The sequence below is a fragment of the Cupressus sempervirens genome, chromosome 3 (assembly GCF_028749045.1).
Source record: "Cupressus sempervirens isolate cs-2001-9-10 chromosome 3, ASM2874904v1, whole genome shotgun sequence".
Classification (NCBI taxonomy): domain Eukaryota; kingdom Viridiplantae; phylum Streptophyta; class Pinopsida; order Cupressales; family Cupressaceae; genus Cupressus; species Cupressus sempervirens.
This window is the reverse complement of record NC_143120.1, coordinates 895,298,052-895,316,796: the sequence shown is the minus strand read 5'-3', so window position 1 is coordinate 895,316,796 and position 18,745 is coordinate 895,298,052. Positions and strand designations below refer to the sequence as shown.

The 18,745-nt window shown below is 40.1% G+C and overlaps 1 pseudogene; it reads right to left on the bottom strand.

Moving 5' to 3' along the window:
- Positions 1-434: 434 nt before the first annotated feature.
- LOC149569680 (protein CTR9 homolog) overlaps positions 435-18,745 on the bottom strand; it is a 29,871-nt pseudogene continuing 11,560 nt past the window's right edge.

Sequence of the window (18,745 nt, the reverse complement as noted above, 5' to 3'; positions counted from 1 at the left end):
TATTGTGTCTTTTAATGGACACTTTTAATGGATTTCTACCAAGCCACTACTTTAAGAATATGCTCTTTTTCCTCAAGATTACTTTCTAGGATAGTTACTAAACTTTTTATGTCAATACTTCAGTTAGAAATATGCTTTCTTGTTCAGCAAGACAAAATTTGCCTTGTCTTCATAATTTTGTAAAGTTCTATGATGCTCATCTTGCAAAATCAACCTTGACATTTTTAAAAATTCATTGAAACATAGTGCATATTCCTTGTTTCTTGTATCATATTTCATTATTCCACAAAGTTTTGCTCATGATCAAATCATACAATTACATAGCCTGACAGTTCCTTAAATCAAATTAGCATACATATAGAAAAAATGCACGGAGATGGCAGGTTGTGAAAGCAATCATATAGGGCTACAACGTGGGCGGCCTATATTAATCCTTAAAACTTGCCATGTGTATGAGGGCTTAGCACTTCTGACAGTTGGCTAAACACACGGAGCACATTCTTTAATTCAGACACTGCTTGACGAACCTCATCAGCAGTACATTTTTGCTTTTGAAGTGTTGAAGTTGAAAACTTCTGCATGGCAACACCAACATCAAAGCGTAACATGTAATTTGAGGGTGCCAAATGTACTGCACTTAATAATGTTCTTTTACAATCTTGCCACTGTTCTGCTTCATAATGTGATCGAGCTAAATATAATAAAATTTGGGTGTCAGTGGCAAAATAGAATTTCCTCAAACAATTTTGATACATTTTCACTGCAAGCCCAAACTGTCCTTGTGCAAAGTAAACATGTGCTAGATGTTAGAGTAAATAATTAATATTTAATTATTTATTCTATTGCTTAAGCTTACTTAGGTCATGCATTTATTTAATATTTAGTATTTAATGCATGTAGTGGTTAGTTGTTGACAACTCGAGAGTTTGCTCCTTTTTTTAGCATATTCCACTTTTTTGTGGATATGTGCTGAGTTGTCATTTTTGTCCTCTACCTCCTTCTAGCTTGTTCTACAAGCTTCCATGAGCTCTTTATATTCGGGCTCCCTCTTTGTATTTTCACAACATCACATCATTTCTTATTGTAAATACATTTCTTCTTGTGTTTGCATTCATGGTGTCTCTCATGTCCGTTTAGGGTTTTGCCCATGCTCCATGCTCCTCCCCTTCTATGGCTTCTCTTTGACAGGTTTCGCATGCAGGTGATCTTGGCGTCTTCGGAGTTGGCTTTCCTCAACTCCAACATGGTATCAGAGCCTTCCTGTTGCTGCTTCGTTGAAAAAATTTTGAAGCCGTGATTTGAAGTCACAAACCCTAGTTTGTTTGTGCAATTTTTCTTCAAATCAGGGGATCAGCAAATTTTTGAAGCACTTTGGGCCCAAACGGACATCACCATTGGATCCGGAAGGCCGTTTGCAGTTAGGATTCATATAAAACTTGTTGAATTTGGAGATAGAGCTCCAAGAGGCAAATTTTTTTACCCATAGGCCCTTCCGTACGGTCGTACGGACGATCTCGACGATTTAAAAAAAAAAAATTTAATTTTTGCAGGGCTGCCGCCGCGCCACCCACGCGTGGCCCGCAACGGCCGCAACAGGCGCCGCCTGATCCTCCGCCTGGACCGGCCGCCGACCATTCACCACCCTCCGCAGGCGGCGCTCCCGATTCTTTCGCCTCCGCTCAGCTGAAGACAGCAGCGCCTCCGCCGCTCCTCTTGTCTGCTCCCTCCGCCCGCCAGCTTAGGGTTTACAGTCAGCACAACAGTACCGCCCAGTCAGCATTTTCAGCGTTTCTGCGCCTGAAACGTGATAGGTGCGCCACGTGGCACATTGCCACGTGGCCTCTACCATGTCATCTGCCCGCCACTTGGCATCCACGTGGCCTTTTTTGCCGCGACGGCTGATGGGCTGTCAAATTTAACCATATGTTTTGCTAACGTCATCAGACCTTGCCTTGCACCTCTCCTGATTTGGTTTTAGACCTACCTTTCATTTTTTGGCCATAACTTTTGCATACGGAGGTATTTTTCTGATCCGAAAGAAGCACCGAAAAGCTGGTTCCGAGACGGAGATTTTGGTTTTTTGATTTTGATGCTTTTTTATTATCCATTTTTTCTATAAAAGTTCGAAGTTCTTTTTTGACTCTGGCATGCATATCTTTTGCGTCCCATGCCTGTTTTTTGAAAAATTTATATTTCTAAAAAGTTGGTTCTGTGTACTTTTCAGAAATGTAGTCCTTTTTCTTCATTTTTGGCCTCTGATCTTTCTATCATAGTTTTGACGTTTTTGCTCTATGGTGGATATTTTGACTGTTTTAGGCCCGAGGATCGTTTTCCTGGCATGGTTTGCTTTATTTTTGGTTGTACTTTCTTTTGGTTCAGCTCTTTTTCAGTTCTGATCATTGTAGCTATCATTTTGAAGCACTTTTTATTCTCGCACTGAGATAAACTGTCACTTTTGTATTTTGGGAGTTATGAACGTTGTTTTGAGTTAGTTGTGCATGCACTATTTCATAAAGCACCATGGGGGGGATTATTTGTTTGTTATTTTAGGCATTCTCCCTTTGTCAAGTGAGTGTCCCTTCCATGACATTAGCCCCATGTAGAGTCAGTTAGATCGTGTCTTTATCGGTGTCTGTACCTCTTTTCCTCTCTCCTCGTTCTTGGTTTGTTTGTAGGAGATTTGGCTCACCTTCTCAGTTGCCTGTCATCACACCCCATTTGCATTAAGGGGGGGGTTATGCTATTGTTCTAATGCATCCATGGTTCGATGGTTCGATAGTGTGAACTATGTATTCAATGGTTGATCCTATATACAAGGCGATTGCAGTGGCTGGCTACCTATGCATTTCGGTGAGATGGATCATCTACCATATAGACATGCTCGGTTTGTGCCTTCTTCTTCCATGGAGGTTCTTTTAATCAACAGTTTGACAGATTTGCGGCTTCTTCATGCTTTAGCGATGCTACTTCTTCATGATCACTTCTTGTTCCTATTTTAGGGGACAATTTCCCTAATTGGAGACTTCTTCAGCTCTTCACTGGGTTCTTACCTCTTTTTGGGGGAGGGTTTTTCCCATGTGGTTTTCTCTCTTTCCCTGCTTACAGAGGTTGCATTTTCTTGCATTGTACTTGGGTACCTAAAATGGCCTCGTTGCCGGGACCCATTATGCATTCATCTTAGCTTTGTGAGCTTAAGGCATTTCCCTAAGTTGCACTTAAGGGGGGGTGTTAGAGTAAATAATTAATATTTAATTATTTATTCTATTGCTTAAGCTTACTTAGGTCATGCATTTATTTAATATTTAGTATTTAATGCATGTAGTGGTTAGTTGTTGACAACTTGAGAGTTTGCTCCTTTTTTTAGCATATTCCAATTTTTTGTGGATATGTGCTGAGTTGTCATTTTTGTCCTCTACCTCCTTCTAGCTTGTTCTACAAGCTTCCATGAGCTCTTTATATTTGGGCTCCCTCTTTGTATTTTCACAACATCACATCATTTCTTATTGTAAATACATTTCTTCTTGTGTTTGCATTCATGGTGTCTCTCATGTCTGTTTAGGGTTTTGCCCGTGCTCCATGCTCCTCCCCTTCTATGGCTTCTCTTTGACAGGTTTTGCATGCAGGTGATCTTGGCGTCTTCGGAGTTGGCTTTCCTCAACTCCAACACTAGATTTACCCACACATCAGGCATCTGAACAAAGATGTTTCCTGCTGCAGCTTCTTGAACCTGTGTGAAAATTTCTTTTGCAATATCAAAATGACCCCTTTCGGCTAGCACAATGCTTGCCCCATTTGCAGCATAGACATTTCCAGGTCTCTGAGCCAACACTTTACAATACAATTCCGTAGCCTTATCAAGATGTATTCCCTCCGCATCTGGATCCTTCTTCTCATTGCATGAAGCTGCAAAATAATTCCATTTTCCAAGAGAAATGTCAGCATAAGCATCCTTACCATCTGATACATTTTGTGCAATTTTAACTATTTCTTTTGCTTTAAGCCAGTCATCTGTTTTCAGTTCTAGGTTGCCAAGCATGGTAATCGCATTTACTGAGGTTTTATCCACCTTAAGTGCCTCCCCAATCAATTCTAGGCTTAGTTGGATCTCATTTCGAGCCTGGGCCATGGCTGCAAGTCATAGATATGCATCCACATAATCAGGAAACTTGAACAATATTAGCCTGTACAAAAGATTTGCTTTTTCAGTGTCATGTAGCTGTTCAAACAACCTGGCAAGATTAAATAGTATGATATATGAAATATTTTACATATTCAACAATGGATGATCTATATTCCAAGAGATCTTTTGTAGTCAAAATAGAAGTTTGAAAATTATTGAAAATCTAGTATAAGTTTATGTTGGAAATGGTTCTAATCTGTTAAATTGAATTCACCAAATAAAGTTATTTGAGAAGATGTTTTGTAGTCAATATAGAAGTTTGAAACATAGAAAATGTTATTTGTTTTTTATTTGTTTCACAGAAAGATTTTGAAGTCAACAAAAGGAAAATCAAGTGATGGAATTTTGTTCCTCTTATGTTCAATGATATAGTTCTATTATCTTTTATTTTTTTATTTTTTTATTGAATATATATCTTAAAGTTATTTTAAATAAATCTTAGGTTCAAATTTACTCAATATTTGATTTATTTTTCAAAAATAAGAAATTGTAACCCACTTGAAGATTTTTGTGACATATGACTTCTAAATGATCCATGAGAATTTAACTTATATCTTGAAAATATTCCAGATTGATTTGATTTACATTATTACATATATACATATATGTTTCTAGAGATATTTAGTTTATTTAAATATGTTGTTGCTTCTGATCTATCTACTGTATAGGTAAAATGCTAAAGGTTCACCACACAAAGAATCTTTTTGATGAAATGATGTATTCACCAAATAAGAAGTATTACCAATGTAGGATGGAATGAATTATTTATTATATCATCTCCAAAATACCTCAATAGGAGACAAGAGGTAGTTGAATCATGAGCTTTCCATTAAGTTCGAAGATATTTTTAGAAAAAAAATATGTATTTTTGGAGAATGGTTAACACTATAAAAGACAAGTTATCTAAATAGATTATTGAATTTTCTGTTAGAAAATATCAACTAGGATAAGATTATAAATCAAGGATAACAACATGATTTGGTATCCTATTTCCAAGATAAAATAGGCTACAAAGAAAGAAAAGTGGTTCACTCATAATATTCTAAAATGCTAATTTGGGTATAAATTGTGTCTTGTTGTCTTTATGGGCTTCATTTGGCTGGTCATTAGCTGAAAAACTAGGAATATATAAAGATCAATTAAATAGGGATAATCATTAGAGTTTTTGTATGAACACATTTAGACTATTTTAAATTAAATATATTGATTTTCCTTTGCATTGAGTTGCTATAATAAATTTGTTTGCTTCAAATCCATATAGTAGATTAAATAAAATGTCTCATTATTTCTATATTCACCACTACTTATAGGTGAAAAAAGAACATTCAAACATTCAAGGACTGTTGTGATATTTTTTATGCAAGCTCACAATGTCCAATAGACTTTCAAACAACCAGAATGCTTCATCCCATGTATGAAAGTTTTCATTTATAGGTATATGAAATATTTTATATATTCAACAATGAACGATCTATCGTTCTCTTGTAACATTTAGCAAATAGTTTGACTACTTGACTTTCTATAATATTTTGTTACTTGTATGCACATTTTTGGGGAGCCAAATGACAAAGATGAGCTTGAAATATTTGAATACATTCCTTTTCATACGAGTGATTATGAACATATGTCAAGATAGATTGAAATATACATATATATTTTTATCGCACACTTATGTAGTGCACACATTTAGATATGTGTAGTTACTTTTAAACATGTTAATCTAGTGTAACTTATAAAATGTCTAATATAAGTCTAGGTTGAAAAAGGTTATAATTTTTTAATGGAATTTGTCAAATAAAGTTATTTCAGCAAATGTTTTTTAGTCAACATAGAAGTTTGAAACATAGAAAATGTTAGTTATTATTTTATTTGCTTCATAGAAAGATCATGAAGTCAACAAAAGGAAAATTAGGTGATAAAATTTTGTTCCTGGTAGGGCCACAATAATGGTTCCCACTTTCCATAATGAAGAAATCAGATGGAAAGTGGGGAAACTAAATTTTAGGGGCTTCAAATGAAGCCAAATTTTTGAATGAAGGTCCTAAGGGGCTTCACTTGAAGCCTCCATGCCGATATTGGCGTGGGGGCTTTGAATGAATCTTAGGGCTTCATTCGAATCTGACATGCAGACCTCGTTCATACTCCTAATAACCGATCGAAAAAGCTTTTAAATGCAACATTTTTTCTTTTTTGTCCCATGGTTTCATGTATGAGTTGGTGGACTAGGGCGCTAAGAGGGAAGTCAGTAACATCATACCTTGCATCAGCATCTCCGTCTATGATGCAGGAGCACCTATTCATTGGATTTTTCATGGATAAATTTATATTTTAAATTATATTTAAATAGTATTTAAAAAGCAACTCAATTTAAATAGTGTTTTCACTTTATCCCACAGCAACTCAAGTGAAACACCTTCTTCTTCTAGTCGATGGAAGAATTCCATATCCTTTAAACACATAGGAAAAACTTCAGAATTGATACTGGGGCTTTTATTGATGAATTCAACCCAAACACCATTTCCTAATGCTTCCATGAAAGTTTGTTGAGCCTGTAGAACAAGAATTAGTATGCAAAGAACATTAACAAAGAAAGTAAACATTCACAAACCAAAAACTAAATTCACATATATGCTTAGACAAAGGAAGAAAACAAGAATTGCAAACCTCACAAGAAAAAGCACTCCATGCTTTCTTGATTCTGGAGATGTGTCCTTTTGCTGTGGATGTATGCCCAAGATGCTCAAAAGCTGCTTCAATGGAGATGGGTAATGGCAAATTGGTAGCTTTGTGAGCTCTCAATTTGGCATTATAAGGGTATGGTTGATGGCTTTGGTTCTCAAAATAGCATGGTAACTTTAGCTCAAAGATTGTTGATGAAATGGCTTGGGATGGGATTCAATTTATAGGCTAAGGGGTAGAGGGATGGAGGGCTTAGATGCAAGGATGGATGAAGGCTTAAGGAGGGCTAGGATGCACTCAAAGGAGAGCACATGGATTGTGCTTGTTTAGCACCAATGGGAAGGTGACACTTGTCACAAGGAGGATGAGTGTGAGAGGGTAGGGTAAAGGGTTGGTTAAAGGCATGATGAGTGGGGTTGAGTATGTAAGAGGGATGTAAGAGGAATGAGTGTGGAAGATGGGTGTAAGAGTCATGAGTGGGCTTGTAAGAGTCTTTGTATTTTGTAAGAGCACTCATGACTTAGTGGTTGGGTTTTTTGAGGGGAGACTTTGGTTTGGATTAGGAAAGTCTTAAACTTGTTTAAGGAATGTGACAACATTAGGGGGTGGATTAGGCTTGGTTTTAGGATTAGTTTAGGGATGTTAGAGATGTGCAAGTGGATGGCATTAATGAGGGTGGGTGAGTTAGTGGCTAAGCTTGGTTAGTATGGGTGGATGGGGTGGATTAGGCTAAATGGAGGATTAGAGATAGGTTAGGGGTTTTCGAATTTGAGGATTTCATTTATCAAATAGATTTATTTAATAAATGGGGATTTTTGGAATTAGATAGGAGAAAAGGATTTAATTGATAAATAATAGATTATTTGATTTATCAATTAGGACTATAGATGATTAATTAAATTAATCAACTAGGGATGGCAAAGGATTAATTAAATAAAAATTTAATTAATGACGCCTTTAGAGATGGCTAAATTAGATTACCAAAGCAGTGTAATCAAATTTAGGGGTCTACATTTTGCCCCTCTTTGACATAGTGTTGAGACAACACTATTTCAAAGAAGTTCGAATGAAGACGACACGAAGAAGATGTTTTAGCAACAAGGTTGCCCCAGTCTCGGATAAGAAGAGGAGAGACTAGACTTAGATGATGCCCCCTCAAGAAGGTGGCGGGGAGAGAAATGAGGCTCGACAACTTCTTGAAAAGTACACAGATTGGAAAAGAGAAGGGGTTGAATTAGCTCAAACTCTCACTATGGGAGAATGATGAAGGGAAATCAAGGGCACAACAGTAAAGCAAGCTTAAGACTTTCCAGGATTGGGGGGGGGGGGGGGGGAGATGGAGGAGCGGAGCGCTATAAAAGGAATCCATGGTAGGGAGATGGATGATAGAATGATAAAGCTGATGCAACAGGATTTCAAAGAGTCAGATTGGCGGAAGATGGGTTTTCAGAGATCCCTAGGACTAGGATTGTGGATCTCGAAAGATGAGGCTTGGTGGATTGATTTGATTGGTGGATCCCTAAGACTAGGATTGTGGATCCCTAAAGCTAAGCGTGAGGAGTGATTCAAAGAGATACTGATGCATAAGCTGGGGTAGGAGCGACAAATGTAGGATATGGATGGGAGATAATGGAGATGAAGGGAATCCATTGAAGCTTTTTGAGCGGGGGGATACTTCAAAGAGAAGTACCACCATGTAGTTGAGCACTAGATTTGCTATAGGACTGTTGGTTAATTGCCAAAGTTACCAAGAACATCAAGGCCTTTTCACCAACTGTCCAGAGGACTGACGAACTGACTCGAAACAAACACGCAAGGATTGCCCCAGTATCACACATGAATCCTAGAGGAAGGAGCGTGAAAACGACACTAGGTAACCCACAAGCAGAAAAAGAAAACAAGCAAAAGACCTAATCAAGACCTTACACTCTAATTGCCCCATTCACAGCATACCATGATATGGAAGATCATGGCAACCTTGAGGACGGAACAAGGAGATTGCTTGGAAAAGATATTTCAAGACCCAAAAGGGAAGATCCCAAATCCAAAGAAAGCAAAAATCCAAAAGAGAACTGTTTGCCAACGAGATGGGTAGGACGAGGTACTAACGGACCAAGATCAGACATGAGGAAAGCTATATCTTGCAAGGATCTATCAGAGAGCACCTAAGCTGATGGATCTGGATGAGTGATGTGTCTGACAAGCTGAATTAAGAAGGATAACACTTTGGTGACAGGAGATCTAGCTAAAGGATGCATTGGAATATCTAACCAAGGTGTGCGATGTGTGCAAGATGTTGACCAAGGATGAACTAACACGAAAGCTGGATAGATACAATGATACTAAGCTAAAGAGGATGTACAAGCTGACAGACCAAGATATGTTACAAATGTACAAGTTTGTTCATGTTTTGTTTTTTTGTGAGATGGAAATGTTTGTGAAGGATGGGATGTCTATAACAGTTGATAGGTGGATAGGTAGATGGTTTGTGAAAAGCTTAAGGAAAATGGGATTCTGTGTGTGCATGTGATAGGATACAGGCTAGGATACAAGATTATTTACAAGCTGGAATATGGTACAAGCTTTGGACAAGATTCAGATATATACAAGGTACGGTACAAAATTTACAAGGTATAATACAAGCTTTGGTACAAGATTTACAAGCTGTACAGGAGGTATTGACAAGCTCCATCAGATTTTGGATATTTGATTGGAACACCAAGGGAACAAGCAGGTGTTTTATGGGATGGTGGGTGGATGGATGAGAGATAGGATAGTGATAGATAATGGATTAGTCTTTAGCACACAAGGCACCTGAATTACCAGGTTTTCACCAAGGTACCTATCCAAGGTGCTTGAATTGCCAAGTTTTCACCATTGGATGCTTATTTCTCTTTACTATTTTTTTTGTATTTTTCAAAAGCTGGGTATACCAAAGATCTTCAAGCATAGAACTTCTTGAGATGAATGATGTTAGTGGGATCATTCAAGAGTTCTCCTTCTGGTGTAGATAATTGATAGGCTCCAGAGCCAAAGGAGGCAGTAACCACATAGGGACCAAGCCATGTAGGTTCAAACTTGCCTTTCTTTTCTCGATCTGCTTGGACTTTCATATTTTCTTTGAGGACCATATCACCTGGCTGAAAGTGTCATGGGAGCACCTTCTTGTTGAAATTCCTTTTGAGACGAGTTTGGTAGACCGTGAGATGGTCATAGGCTTGTTGTCTCTTCTCGTCTAAGAGATCTAGCTGGGTGAGTCGAGCTACTCTGTATTCTTCATCTGAGATTTGCCCTCGCAAAGATATGCATATATACAAGATCAAGGGACGACCAGGAACTGGTGGAACCAAGATAGGGGGATTGGTGAGATACTGCTTGAGCTGATCGAAGCTGCGCTGACATAAAAGATCCCACTTGAAGTTCTCATTTTTCTTTAGCAAGTGTGAAAACGGTGTACACTTATCTGCAAGTTGGGAGATGAAACACCAGACAGATTGAAGTTTTCCCTGAAGAGAGCGAAGTTGTCATAGTGTCTGGGGAGGAGGCATGTCTAAGATAGCCTTGACCTTTTTGGGGTCGATCTCTATACCCCGTTTAGAAACTATGAAGCCTAGAAGCTTGCCAGATGTGACCCCAAAGACACACTTCTTGGGATTTAGCATGAGATGATATTGGGCCAACCTATCAAAGACTTTTTCCAGGTCAGCAAGATGATCCATGAAGGTGTGAGATTTGACTAGGATATCGTCCACATAATCTTCCAAAATGCTATGGATAAGATCATGGAAAATGGTTGTCATAGCTCTTTGATAGGTAGCCCCAACATTCTTTAGGCCAAAAGGCATCATGGTGTAGCAAAAGGTTCCCCAAGGGGTAGTGAATGCTGTGTTATGCTGGTCCTCTTCTGCAATCTTGATCTGATTATACCCAGAAAATCCATCCATAAGGGACAGAATTTCATGTCCAGCTGTAAGATCTACAATCATATCTATGTTGGGCAAGGGAAAATCATCCTTTGGACAAGCTTTGTTAAGATCTCTAAAATCAGTGCAGATTCTGATGTCACCGGAAGGCTTAGTGACAGGGACCATGTTGGAGATCCATTCTGAGTAGTCGATAGGTCGAATAACCTTAGCAGCTAACATTCTTTCTAGTTCAGCTTTGACTAGTAAGGCCACCTTGGGGTGCATTTTTCTAAGCTTTTGTCTTACGGGCTTGATCTTTGGATCGACTGCAAGATGATGAACCACAAGCTTTGGATCAAGTCCTGGCATGTCTTGATATGACCATGCAAATAGGCCAATGTTCTCTCGTAAAACCTCAAAGAGGAGGTCAGCTTGGTCTTGTGATAGGGATGCAGCAATGTGAACAATTCTAGGGATCTCTGAAGAACCAATGTTGACTTCTCTAGTATCCTCTATTAGAATAGAAGACACTTCTGGTCAATTATCTTGAGGAGGCAATACTAAGTCCTCATGTTCTGCTTGTGGCTCTGGATTTTCTTGCTGAGGGGTTCTCTTCGCTGCCTTAGCTAGTCCCAGATTTACCTTAGTTCCAGTTTTGGGTGTATCGAAACTAGGTTGGGGATTTTCTCCAAAATACCCCTTGGGATCTAGCTTGTAGATGTAGGCAGAATCTAGCTTTGTCTTCTTATGAGGAGTTTTGGCTCCCATGAATCTTAGAAGCACTTCCTCTGATGCAAACTCATCAATATGTATGACACTTGGTTGGTCCCAATCTATGAGTTGTGGATGAGCAAGTGGTAGGTCAATGAGATAGATGGATAGTTCTCAGAGAACAGAGTCTCCTAGGAAGATTTGGTCTAGGATATTGTCGTAGGCTGTCTTTTCAACTTCCTCAGGAATGTCTTCAATTTTGACAAGGTCGCGGTGGATGTTCGAAAAAGCGTGACCGTTCTCGTTGGTGCCCCCAGTTGTGGGTATGCCAAAGCCAAGACCTGACTTTATTTCCCAATCATGTGCTTCGATGGGACATTGCATGCCCCTTTCTTCTGGTCCTAGTCCACCTCCTTGATAGTTCCATTTTTCAATGACGAGCTTATGTTGTTGGGGATACTTCTGGCTGAAGTGATCAAGGCATGCTTGATTTCTTGGAGGTGCATCCTTATGTAGCCAATTGTTGATATCTAGAGTGAGCTCCTCATGAAGAGGGGTTTTTGAGGACACAAAGGTGGTTGGGCCAAACTGTTTGTATCGAGGAGGTGGAATCTCCTTAGCTTTGTGATATGTTGGCTGTCCATGGGTATGTGGATCAAGTGGGATTGCTCCGACAGCAAATGCATCTGATAGACTATATTCTCCACAACCTTTGTTGTTGATCTTTACAGTAGATAGGGTGGAGGCAAGGATGGTTTCTGCGTCATTAAAAGTGTGGGATGAGCTGGCGATGGCTGTGCCGATGTCTATTCTAGGGCAATGGTTTGTATATGAAGCTTCAACCGCATTGCAGTAAGCAAAGGGTTCTGGATCGGCATGGATGGTTACCTCAGTGCCATGATGCAGAAATTTGATGCACTGATGGTAGGTGGATGGAACGACCTTCATAGCATGAATCCATGGGCGACTGAGGAGGATGTTAAATGGTAGGTTTAGATCAACAACATGGCAAACTGTCTTTTGAATGACTGGCCCAACCTTGATTGGTAGCAAAATAGTCCCTTCTGTGGTCTTTTCCAAGTTGTCATAAGCTTTGATGGTGATAACCTCACTGATCATATCTGCCTCAGTATACCCAGCTTGTTTTATGAATTTTAGGGTGCAAATGTTCAAGGCTGATCCATTATCTATCATTACTCTTTTCACGGCAAAATTGGATACCATGATGGCTATGCGAAGCGGAAGGGTGTGATCTGGCTCAACCGCGGGTATGTCGGTGGGTTTGAAAGATAGGGCACATGAGGATGAAAGGTGTCCAACAAGATTACGAAAATCAGTAGCATTGATATCAGAAGGGACACGGGATTCTATGAGAGCACTGTCAAGGATGTCTTTGTACACAGGACTAGTGCGGAGAAGGTCTAAAATGGATATTTGGGCTGGCATGTTCCCAAGGTGTTCCAAGATATTGTACCGGCTTTTTGATGGAGCTGATGGTGTTGATGAAACTTGTGGGCCTGCGATGTTAAATTGCGCTCTTCGAGTGGTGACCGCACACTCATTGTCTGGTCCTCGGATATTGATAACATTGATAGAAGGCTCTTTCTCAGATATACAACCTATAAGGCTACCATAGTCTATATAGGATGAAGTGTGGTCATTGTTCTTCCCATGCTGTTGGTTTGGCTGGCGGTTGTTGGTGTTGTTTTGGATAGGTGCTTTTCCAGGATTTTGGTTGTTGTGTGGAGGAAAAGCATTTTGATAAATCTGTAAGCTTGCATTGGGAGAGGTTTGGGCACCAACAGTGATTTCCTTCCGATCAATGAGGTCTTGCACATAGTCTTTCAGTTTCATGCATCTGAGGGTGGTGTGACCGTTTACCCTATGGAACTTGCAATACTCATTTTCCTTGTACCATGCAGCTTTGGATTGGCTTGGATCAATTTGCTGGGTAGGAGGAAATTTGATGAGGTTTTCCTTAGCCAATTTCTCAAAAATAACATCCAATGGCTCACCAAGGGGTGTATAGTTTCTAGGTGCAGGTTGGAATCTGGGCTTTTGCTCTGCAGCTACATTGATGGCATTAGCTTGATTGTTAGACCCTTGAAAGTTGGGTCTTGTATTGTGGTTTTGATAGCTTTGGTTATTTCGTTGTTGGTAATTGATAGCTTGTTGGTTGTTTGTTTGATATGGTGGGTTAGACTGGTTTTGAGAAGGACCAACGATATTCACATGTCTGGTGTCAGTAACCCCATCTGTTGCAACATGCTTGTTTTTGTTCCAATACCTAGACTTGTCATTGGAATGTGATTGATTTTGGTTGGCCTCTTTGTAAATCTTTACCACACCATCTTTGATGAGTCCTTGCTCAAGAATCATTCCTTTCTCTTTGATATCCTTATAGGTCTGCAAACAGTTCATGGTCATGTGGTGAGCCAAGCTGGGATGTGCATTATCAATAAACATTTTCACCACATGGCATTCTGGAAAGGTGCAGGATATGCGGGTGGTAAGGGTTTGCCATCTTTGCAGGTATTTGGCAAGGCTTTCTCCACCTTTTTTCTTGGTGTGGACAAGATCAACTATTGATAGCTCTGTTTCAACAAGATGGGCATATTGGGCTACAAATGCCTCAGATAATTCAGCAAAGTTTTTAATTGTGCCATAGGGGATTCTATAAAACCATTCAAGAGCTGGTCTAGCCAAGCTTTTGGGAAAAAGGCGCAAGAGGAAGACATCATTGTATGCCACGTCCTGGCAATGCATGTAAAATTCTTTGATATGTGTGACAGGGTCTCCTTTTCCTCTAAATTTGTCAAATTTAGGTACCTCAAAGTGTTTGGGAAATGGTGTCGTGGTAATGGCTCTGTCAAATGGGTAAGGACACACATTCTCAAACTTGAATGTCTTTGGATCATTCCCTTCTTGGATGGCTTTCAGAGCTGTCTTCATTTGCTCCCACTCTGAATTGATAGGTGATGGTTGGGGTGCCCCCAATGTAGGAGTGCCTTGAGGTAGGTATGTGCTGGATGGGGCCACTGAATATGGATGGTTGTGAGGGATTTTCTGATAGGGATTGTACATTGTTTGGGCAGCTGCATGGTGGATGACGGGTTGTTGAGGGGGAGGTGGCGCATATTGCTGCATGTGCTGCGAGGCTTGCTGTTGATATGGGATTTGAGGTTGGGATTGAGGAACATAAGCTGGCTGTGGGATAAATGGATTGCTTTGTGGAGGTAAGGTATAAGATGGTTGTGAGGCTTGGGGAAAGGATCGAAGGGCTTGTGGGGTTTGACCAATATATGTGGGTTGTGCCCCCATTTGGGATGGTATCTGCAAATAATTGGTGGTTGGCTGGGGTGGTGGATTACCTCCTAGAAGTGGCATTGAAAAGTAGTTGGTAATTGGAGGTAATGGATTAGTTGGTGGTGGAGGTGGTGGGAATTGAAAGCTTGGGAATGGAACTTATGGGGTTTGATAGCTTTGTGGCTGGATTTGGAAGCTTGGTAGAGTGGTGGTGGGAGCTGGGGTCACTTGGGAGCTTGGTAGAAGATTGGCAGTGGCTTGTGGGTTTTGATAGCTTTGTGGAGTGAAGGTAGTAGCTTGTGGATTTGTGGCTGGTGGTATTGAGCTCCCAAGACTTAATGGAAATGATGGGATTGTACTTTGGGCTATGGTGAACAAGCTGGGGGCGATGAAAGGTTGATTACTTGGCCCCATGGGTGGCATCCCTATTGTATATTGCTGAGGTTGGCCAAAGATGCTAGCACTAATTTGGGAGATGGGTGGATTTGGAAGGCTAGGTGTGGGAGCAGCAGCAATAGTGAAGGGGGTGAACGGTGAGGTGTTTTGAGTAAAGGTGGTTTGGAGCAGAGAGGTGTGAACCAAGGATGGAGTGGTGGTGGCTGGGTTGGCTTGCGCCATGGAGATTTCAACTTGGGTGGATGATGGTATGTTTGGGTCTGTTGGGTCATATGGATTGGCTGGAGGCTCTTCTTTTGGAATATATTGAGGATAATTTGGATCATAAGAGCCTATGGGTGGTGGCAGCTGCCCAAACAATGGGTGAGATGGATCTGATAATGGAGGGGGTCTTCCAAAGTCAAAGGTTCCTACATTGTCCCTTCGAAAATTAGCCATGATTGTCTCTTTTTTTTTTGTCTATAATGGCGTTTACCAATACTGCATTTCCTGGTTGGTTCATGAAAGCTTCAATGTCAGTAGGTGATGGCATAGCTTGCTCTGGGCTGAAGGATGGCTGAGTGCTCAAGGGGGGTGAGGTTGTTCGATCCAAATGATAGGGCTCCATTGTTTCTTTCTTCTTGGCTAAGCGAGTGACGGGTGGCATGAAAAATGCTCCTAGGGATGAGATGCAATAATGCTGATGGATGCAAAAGGGGGAAGGCTTTTCTATGCAAATGATTTCCTAGGTTGAGGCAAAGCTATATGACAAAACCTAAGGAGGATTGGGTTGGGGATTCTAACTTCAAAGATATGTTGTCAAAGCACAAAAGGTCTGCTTTCCTATGTGCAAGCTTGGTGGTGATTGTGTCAACTTAAGGATAGATCGATGATCCTTTAGGAAGAACACGAGATTGACCACTTGTGGATCCCAACCTTTAGCTCAAGGTGATGAGGGATAACAAGTGACAAAGCTAGATTACCCTAGACAAAGCTCTGTCAAAGGGATAACCTTGGTGAGATTGGTGGATTTGGAAGATTTTAGGAATGGCAAACTTTTAGCAAGGTGACAATAATTTTGAAAGCTTAGATGCGCAGATTTTCGATTACTGGCTAGATGGTATGATTCTAAATGATATGGATGAGCTAATAATGCTTAAGGGGATAACCTAAGATGGCTGGCTTTTCTACAAAGATGACTCTAAAGTGAAGCTTATCCAAGAAGATGTGGAGAAACAAGGGTGTCTAATCATAGAAATCATGCCTAGTTGGTAAGGCATAAGCAGAATTAACTCCTGGATGTTGGCTAAATTTGATGGTGCGCTCTAACCAGGCCTCTTGAAGTGCTTCGTCGGTAGCTTTGTTCTCTGCTTCGTGGAGTTTGGCAATTCGTGGGCTTGGTGTTATTTCTTTTCTCTTGGCTGAAAGTTCTTGGTATGCTAGAGATGGCTTGAGTTTGACCTTGTGAAACTTCTGTTTGGGTTTGGGTTGTTCTGACATAAATTCCTAAATTTGCTTGGCTTTAGGAAAAATCTCAGTTGTTTTGCTTCAACTTGTTCAACTTCCAAAATAGGCAGTGACTACGCTAAATGTGCCCTAAGCTAGGATTGACCAAGTTTGGCAAACATTCATTCAACAAGTAAAATAAAAACAAGCAATAGATAGGAACACCCAGATAGAAGTTTGTGGTTCTCAGAATGTGATACTTGCACCAAGGAGTGTGTATGTTCTACAAATGTTTCGATCAGTCACTCCAAACACATTAACATCCTAGATGGTTTTCTGCAAGGCTGACAATTGGTTTAGCTAGGGAGTCCTCGATATACGCAAGGTACGTGAGGCCCAAATTCGTAGATGAGACCAAAAGGATGTCACACAGCCGAGAGGAGCAGTAACCCACTTCTCCTCTTTCACTTCTCAAGGGTATAAAGTTCCTTGAGGCTTAGCCCGAATGACAAAATCTTGATCCCAAGAGAGGTGTCTTTCGATTCACCTCCCGATTCTTATACTCCGTTGGAACGCTGGAGTTGAGGTCATCCAAGGGGTGATGAAATCCCCAAGCAGACCTCCTAAAAAGAAACAAGGTTTTGGATCCTAATCTTATGCACCCAAGATGGCCTCGAAAGACGACAAGGGGAGAGAAGACTTGGATGACCTTGGGCTAAAAAACACGCTTGTTCTTTTACCAACTGACTCTTATGTGTGCTAAACTAGACTTCGCAAGCACTCATGTTTAAGAGACAATGTTCAATTCCAACTTGAAGCGCCAACAAAAGTAAATTGATCAAAGAATGCAAACAATAAGAAGAGTTAGGGTCAACAAAAGCAAACTTGCGCGCCCGGAGGCCCTCCACGTCAAGTATCGATTAATTTTCTTTAAGGCATTCAAGATTGAGTGTGAGTTTGTTTTAAGCCCAAAACAAAAGTGCGTGAGATTCGATTTTAAGCACGTGCCCGGAGGCTCTCCACGTCAGTTGTTGTTCAATTTCAGTGCCCAAACTTGAAGTGTGATCGATTTAATCTAGAGTTTTGGCCATTTAAGAATTTTGATAAAGTTAAAGCAAACATTCAAAGACCAAGTGAGTGAGTTAGATTGTGGAACATTTAACACCTTTTTCAAGTAGACCCATCCCCATAAATGGCGCTGAGATTTCAACCAATGGTTAATATTTGATGGGTGATTAGAAAAGAGGTGAGTCCAAGGAACTACTCAAATTGATTTTTTTAAATTTGTATTTTAACTAAACAAAGTTTCTTAAATGTCCAAAAATCAAACTTTACCTAGATTGCATGTGGAAAAGAGATTTGTTTTGTTCAATTTTAGAAGCTCCAAATGAAGTGTTTGATATTGCAATGGTTAATTGATCCTTGGCATTCAAGATTGGATTTTTTGTTTTAAGCATGCATTCCAAGGAAAGTTGATTTTAATCCATGACATTCAAGAGTGTGTTTTGAGCAACATTCATTCAATGGAAAATGTGTTTAACCATTCAAGTTCATTTTTTTAGCAACATGCATTCAAAGACAAATGGTTAAACATTCAAGTTCATTTTTTTAGCAACATGAAAACCTGCAAGAAACATGGTTAGTGGTTCCATATGTGCTCCAACCTGCAATGAGACAAAAAAAAGCAATTTAATTAGTTAGCCAAAATCTTCAAAAATGAGAGCTTAACTATGGAATTTTTTTTAAAAACTTTTTTTGCTGTTTTTTCTACGCATAAAAATGCTTAAAATGGTCTAAATCCTACAAAGTGCAGAAATAAAGATACGCTAGTATTCGAAGATGACAGAACAGATTTGCGGCACAGAAAACAGGTGACAAGCAGAGATGCTGATTTGCGCAGATGCGGATTTTTGCAGACGATGATTTGGATTGGCGATGGCGGAGACGTCGATTTGCGCAGACGCGGATTTTCGCAAATAGAACAGGTTGCAGATGTGGATTTTCGCAGACGTCGATTTGCGCAGACACGGATTTTCGCAGACAGAACAGGTTGCAGATGCAGATTTTTGCAGATGTCGATTTGCGCAAACGCGAATTTTCGCAGACAGAACAGGTTGCAGATGCGGATTTTCGCAGACGCGAA